This window comes from Excalfactoria chinensis, chromosome Z (genome assembly GCF_039878825.1).
Source record: "Excalfactoria chinensis isolate bCotChi1 chromosome Z, bCotChi1.hap2, whole genome shotgun sequence".
NCBI classification, from domain to species: Eukaryota; Metazoa; Chordata; class Aves; order Galliformes; family Phasianidae; genus Excalfactoria; species Excalfactoria chinensis.
The window spans coordinates 26121339-26128344 of NC_092857.1; the positions used below are offsets into that span (position 1 = coordinate 26121339).

At 43.3% G+C, this 7006-nt stretch overlaps 1 protein-coding gene across 6 annotated transcripts in view; it reads right to left on the minus strand.

The window, feature by feature from the left end:
* Positions 1–6113, minus strand: part of RFX3 (regulatory factor X3) — a 118447-nt gene extending 112334 nt beyond the window's left edge. The window contains exon 1 of one of the 6 annotated variants that reach the window (XM_072358981.1): positions 5880–6113. The gene's annotated coding sequence lies outside the window, so the exon portion shown is untranslated. Of the gene's footprint in view, positions 1–5526; positions 5608–5879 lie in introns of those variants that run through there. The other 5 variants (XM_072358976.1, XM_072358975.1, XM_072358980.1 and 2 more) reach the window with 5 other exon arrangements.
* Between the last annotated feature and the right edge of the window lie 893 nt (positions 6114–7006).

A 7006-nucleotide genomic window follows, 5' to 3' on the forward strand; every position in this document is an offset into this window, starting at 1 on the left:
GTGACCTAATTGCTATCACAGAAACGTGGGACAAACTGTACGGCTGGTACACTGCACTCAAGGACTACAAGTTTTTTTAGAAGATTCTGACAGGGAAGAAGTAGCAGGAGTCGCCTTCTGCTAAGAGATAGATCTTGAACTGGCACCTCAGAAACAGATACAATCAGGTTACAATTAGGGACCAGACCAATGGAGGACAGACCAATGGAAGACATCATGGCTGCCAGATCAAGAGGAGCTGCTGATAACGCCTTCTTTCTTCAGCCACAAGAAGAAACACATTCTCCAGGCTTTCATCCTGACAGGGGACTTCAATCATCCAAATATATGCAATATAATATATCCAATATATATCCAAATATATCCAATATATAACGTGGTGGGCTACAAACTGCCCAGAAGATTCCTCAAGTCAGTTCGGGAAAACTTCTCAGTCCAAGTACAACCAGAGGTGAAGCATTACCAAACCTGGTGCTCAACAGCACAGAGGAGGTAATTAAACAGTCTGAGATTGGAGACAGGCTGTGACACTGTGACACTGTTCATAACCCCGAGAATTATGGGACTGGCAAAGAGCAAGTCAAGACCATGAACTTCAGGAAAGCACATGGATCCCCTGGGAAACTGACCTTAGGAAAACAGCAGAGCTGGCTCATCTTTAAAAACATCTTTCTGAGGGCACAGAAGTTCTCTGACTGAGCACCATTCTTTGTCCTTGTGAGGCCTCATCTGGAGTACTGCATACAGGCCTGATGTCCACAATGCAAAACATGGAGCTGCTGGAGCAGGTTCAGAGGAAGGCTACAAAGATTATCAGAGGGCTGAAGCACCTCTCCTCTGAAGAAGTGTTGAGGGCTTGTTCAGCTAAGAGAAGAGTAGGCTCCGGGGAGACCTCACTGTGGCCTTCTAGTACTTGAAGGGCACTTATGAGCAAAAGGGAGACCAACCTTTTACATAGCCTGATACTGATAGAAAAATGTAAAATGGCTTTAAACTAGAAGAGGTTAGATGTTAGGCAGGCATTGTTTACTCAGAAGGTGGTGAGGCACTAGCACAAGTCATCCTGAGAAGCTGTGGATGCCTAGAAGCATTTAAGGCCAGGTTGGATAGGGCTTTGGGCAATCTGAGTGGCAGCCCTGCCTAGTTAACAGCCGTGCCCTTAGCAGGTGGTTAGAACTAGATGATCTTAATGTCCCTTCTAACATAAGCCATTCTATGATTCATTGCAGCAGATTTAGATTGTTTGTCCTACAAAGCAAAAGGATTGTATTAAGAGCCTGCTATATTACAGTCCTTAGGAAAAAAAAGTAGAAAAAAATATCAGTAAGTTTTATTTAAATCTATACAAAGTATCATTGTATTTCAATAACAAAACACTGTTTTTTTGTTGTTTTTTTGTTTCATTTTTCTTTTTATATTTCAAATAGCATAGCACCCTCTGGTGCATCTACTGTAAAGAAAATAACTGAATAAATGCCAGTCATTGTTACACAAAACACATGGTTAGTAAACAAAGAAAGAAAAAAGAAGGAGCTCCAAGTTAAAAATGAATAAATAAATAATAATAATAATAAAAATGAGCTGCCTAAGAAGTGTTAGAAAGGAAAGAGTCTAGTTTACTGAAACCTACTCTCAGCAGAATTACAAATGTTACAGAATAAGAAAAAGTCTGTCAAAATTACTTTTGTGGCAAAAGTAGTAAGACCAAAAAAGTTTGAAACTAATTCTGTATTTTTAATACGTCATTTTTATTGGGGGGGGGGGGGGAGTAATAAAATCTTAAGTGATACAAAGGTAAAAATAAGTTATCTAGTGAACAAAATGTTGCATTGAGCTATATTCCTGCTCTTCATCTTGCAAGCAGTTTGATGATAACATAATTTTTAGAAGTATCATATAACTGTGATATACACTGAACACTTCAAACTCTGATACAATATGTTAACTATTAAAATAGATCCAGTGACTGGGAAAAAAATTTCCTACCAAAGTAAATCTTGCTAATCACAAAAGCAGAAAACACCACCTGCTTTAGTCAGCTCTTTTGTGAACCTCTGGAAGTCTCAACACAATGCACAAGGAATGAAAGTGACACCTGTTTAAACTAGCCATCTGTCCCTAGCAAACTAGATTTAGCTAAAACCAGAGCATGTACTGCTCCTTAAATTTACAAAATATAAGCATACAGGTGCTAACCTGTGAGCACAGAGAAGTAAAAACACCTTTACCAGAAATGCAAAAACAAAAATGTCAAACGTGTGGCTAACAGAAAAGTATCATCTTCAATATTAGCTTATATATCAAAATCTTCATTAATTTGTCGTTTCTAATCCTTAACATAAAAAAAAACAAAAACTCATTCATATTAAAAAAAATAAATATACTTTGTTTGCTCTAACGTGTTTATGTGGTAACAACCCTGTTTTAAAAATAAAACTTCACCTACAGGCACAATACAGCACCACTGCCTATATTTGTGATACATTCACAACACATCATTAATTGAAATAATTGAAAAAGTTAAAAAATAAACTTCTAAAAGGGAGAGTATTGCACATAACAGTAACTACAGCTGGTAAGTTTTTGAAGACCAGACATAATTAGTAGAGAATATTTTAAGAAGGAAACTTTTTGTAAGTGGACAAAGTAAAGCATGAAGCCAGACCAGAAATGCTAGCTAGAACAGATTGCTACTTTTTAGATACTTAGTTATGTTTCAAGTAAAAAGAAAAGAGACGAAAAAAAAGTCTTCCTTCTCAATGGAAAGTTTAATAAGCTAAATTAAACTAACATTTATTTTTGTAGACAGTTTTGCAATTAACAAGCTACCACACAACTACAGCACCAGGTGGAAACAAGAAATTGGATAGAGCTAACAAAGCTGAACTTAATTATGAAATAAAGCACCCTGACTTCTAACTTTGTAACAGCATTGTACCTTTAATTCCCATTTCATTTACTTTCACTGCATCATTGAAGGGTTCCTCCACAGTACAGTGTAAGTTAGCTAGCAGCACAACAAAGCCTATGATCCACGAAGACTCAATAGGGTACGCTGAAACAATTTAAAACAATGTTACACAGACAGTTACACAGTGTAAGTCATAAACATGAATGAGTAAAATAAAATAAATCTCTGTTCATTTTCAAATACTGGTTAGCATCACAAACACCAACTATTTTGACAGCTGAGGGCATTAGGGAATAAAATGCGTAAAGCAGATATCATCTGTGACCACTAAAATATTTCAGAAAGGATAAAGACTCAAAAGTTTTCCCCTTCAGGTCCCTAATATCAACTGAGTTGATTACGGTTGCCTTATTACAGTTTTTCAAGCCATGGGCTTAAAGAAATGTAGCTAAGTAACATTAAAAGAAGTCTTCATTTTAGATACAATTATGTACTTTAAGGTGACTTTTAAAACACTTCCAAATAACTCTTTGTACAGAAAAATAAAAAATAAAAGAAAATTATAAAACTTGTTTCACGGTCTGTGCACTTTCCTTTGAGATCACAGATCTGGATGCTTGTCCTTCAAGGACAGACCTCAACATCCAGGAAGGAAGGCATCTTGGACAGGGCTCTGTCCTGTTGAAAGAGAGCTACTCAGTTGAGGCATGGCACAGAGCTGATAACTTTTCAGCATCAAAAAATGCATGGAATGGTTTAGTGACTGATGAATCACATACATAATGTAATAACAATGAAATTAAGATTTAAATCTGCCATATAACTGATGAAGTAAAATAACCTTCTGACCCCATACAGATATAACTGACTTGATAGTCACTCTAAATATTCTTAATATCTTTCAAAATTATTTCATAGCAGTACATACAAAATTAGCGCTTGATGGTTTTGTCTTGAATAAAATGATAACAACATAGAGATCTTTGGTAGCTACCAAAGATAAAATCATTTTAGTTCAAATACTTGGTTTCTAAAACATAAAAACAAACAAAAAATGACAAAGAAAACCAATCCGCCTTGCCTTAAGAAATATTAATATAAATGGAAGACATCTCATAGTTGATGGCCACTAGGAAAAACTGACCCTGTCACACTCATTGGCAAGTCCAACATGAGATAAAACAACATATCCTTGTTGAAGTGGTAAAGAACAGATGATATTTTGAACAGATTTCCTCTAAAGGTACACAAATAGAAAAGGTGAAAACACAAATAAGTTGTAGGATTTTCAATAATAAAAAAGAACATCTTTTGATTATGCTTTCCCTTAACAATTTAATTAAATAATTGAAATAAGTAAGTCATCATTTAAAAAAAGAAAAAAAGCTTGCCACACCAAAAGATGATATGACATGTCAAGGAAAAGAGTGCAACTGGATAGAGATGTTAAATGATAATTTTAATTGCCAAGATAGATACCAGAAGCATACTTTACCCTAAGGAACTAAAAAAAACCTAAAAAGGTAGATTAAGTATGATTTCCTACCTCCAGCAATGCAAGTCTTTAGATCTTAATAAACAACTGCAAAAACAAAAACAAAAACAAACAAACAAACAAACAAAAACCAACAAAAAAAACAAACAGGTATTTTGGATTAAAAAAAACAAACAAAAACCATCATTAATAACATAATTTTTACTTCAACCTCTTGTGAGGTAAAAAGATGCCTCTTCCTTTCTTTCCCAAGCATCCTCTTGAAATGCAGCTGCAGTAACAAAAAATCACAAAGACATTTTTAATTTCTTCCTTCTGCCTAGCACACGAACTCACAGTGACAGTGAAATGTCTCAGATTTCTTTGATCATGGAGAGTTTAAGGAAACTCACCAAAAGGATCCTCTCCACATGTACGTAACTCAGTGTGCATGAGCTACATCTACAAGTGCACTACAGCACACTATGCTGGCAACATAAAAATATAGTAATAAAAATAAAAATAATCCCTAGAAGTACTCCAAGAAGAAAAAAATAGCCTGCAACTATGTGTATGGGTGGGGGTACCAAATAAACAGGAAAACACAGTACACAGAAAATGCAGTTTGCCCTAAAACAAGAAAGGACATTAATTATGAATAAATGAAGGAGAAAAAGAAAAAAGAAAAAAGAAAAAAGAAAAAAGAAAAAAGAAAAAAGAAAAAAGAAAAAAGAAAAAAGAAAAAAAAAAGGAAAATAAAATAAAAAAAAAAAAAGAAAGAAAGAAAAAAGGAAAGAAAGAAAGAAAGAAAAAGAAATGTTTGGCTAAAAAAAAAACACAGAGAGTGTCCGATCGCATACACAAGAGTCTCGCTGGAGGCTATGGAAGTTGGCAAACACCTGCACCTCCGGCAGCCACACGGACCAGAACAAGGCCCCTCGCTCCGCGCTGTGCCACGGGATCCATCTCCGCTGCTTCTTTCCTCCCACCTCCACCCCCAAGGTGTTGCATTTTTATTGTTGTTGTTGTTATTTTAAACGCAATCTTAGCTTATGTCCGAAGTCTCGTTCCCCAAAATTCCCTCGCCCTCCCCCACCCCCACCCCTATCCGCTCGAACGGGAGACGATGGAAGACGCGTACCCACCGCATCCACGCGATTGTCCCGGAGGTCCCAGCAGCGCCTCCGTCCCCGCACGGCCGAGCCCCGCTCCCGGCTCAGCCGGCCCCGCCGCGCGCTCCCCTCGGCCCCGCGGACACCCCCATCCCGTCGCCCCCCGCCGCGCGCTCCCACGCCGAGGCAGCGGGGCCGGGCGACAGGGACGGCGACGGAGAAGGCGGCGGGGCCGGCCGAGCGACCCGCGTTCCCCCGCCGCTCCGCCGTCACTCGGCGCAGCGGAGCGTCCCCGGCCCGGATGCTGCGAGGAGGGGGGAGGCAGAAGCTGTGGGAAGGAGCGCGGAGGGAGGGCCGGCGTGCGCCCGGCGAGAGCACTCACCTGGGCTGAGGCGGGCTGCGGTGCTGCTCCGGCTGTCGTTGCTGCTAGAGGCGGCTGTTGTTGTTGTTGTTGTTGTTGTGGGTGACGATGAGGAAGGGGGTGAGGATGGGGGTGAGGAGCAGCAGGAGGAGGAGGAGGAGCAGGAGAGGAGCGGTTGTTGTTGATGGGTAACAGTCGCCAGGACTACGGTGACTATGGCGCTTGATTCACAAGGCAACGGTTGCTATAACTCACAAAAGGGAGAGCGAGCGAGGGAGGAGGAGGCGGCGGCCCAGTCGGAGCGGCCCGGAAGAGGCGGGGCCTGCCCTGACTGACGGCGCGGGGCCGAGCGCTACCTACTCCGTCCGCCGGGCCGGGCGCCGTCCACCGCGACCCCGCTCATCCAACGAGCCAGGACCGCCTGTGCGGGGCACGCGGTGCCGGCGGCGCAGCGCGCGGGCCGGTAAGGCAACGGCGGTACCGGACCTGGGCCCGGGGCGTGGCCCCGCGGGAGCTGCCTGACGCCACATCCGGCGGGCGGGGGGTTGGAGCGCGGCCCCGGCGCGCTGCCCGCCGCGGGGGTCGTGCCGCGCCCGCTGCCGGTCGAGAGGCGGCCGCTGCCGGAGGAACCGTCGGGAAGTTACGCCCGGTGGCGGCTGCTCGCCGCCCCCTGCGGCCGCCTGTCGCGGCACCCCGCACCTCCTTCGGGAAAAAAGTAATAAAAGAAAAGAAAGAAAAGCCAACGCCGGCGGTAGGGGAGCTGCCCGGCTGCCGCCATCTTGAGGCGCGGAGGATGGCGCGGGCCGAGCCCGCCGGGTTGCGACCGTCCGTCACGGCCCCAGCCGGGCGTCTCTGGCAAAACGTCGGGCCACGGTGGGGCCGATTCCCTGGGGCACCCTCGGTCTCCCTCCAGCAACCTTATCTCGGTCCCGGCCTCAAGCTGTGCGCAGCCGGTGGGGTCGGGGTGGCCGTGAGTGCAGAACAGCGGTTGAGAATCCACCCTGCCAACAACCCGCGCCTTTGCTGCGTTGGGATGTATGTTTAGGGAACAGGCGAGATATGGAGATTGTGGCCGTTTTCTGGCCGTATACAGTTCCAGCACATCCAGTGGGAAGAGTAGTGTTTCTTTGTAGCCCTGGTGAATCCCC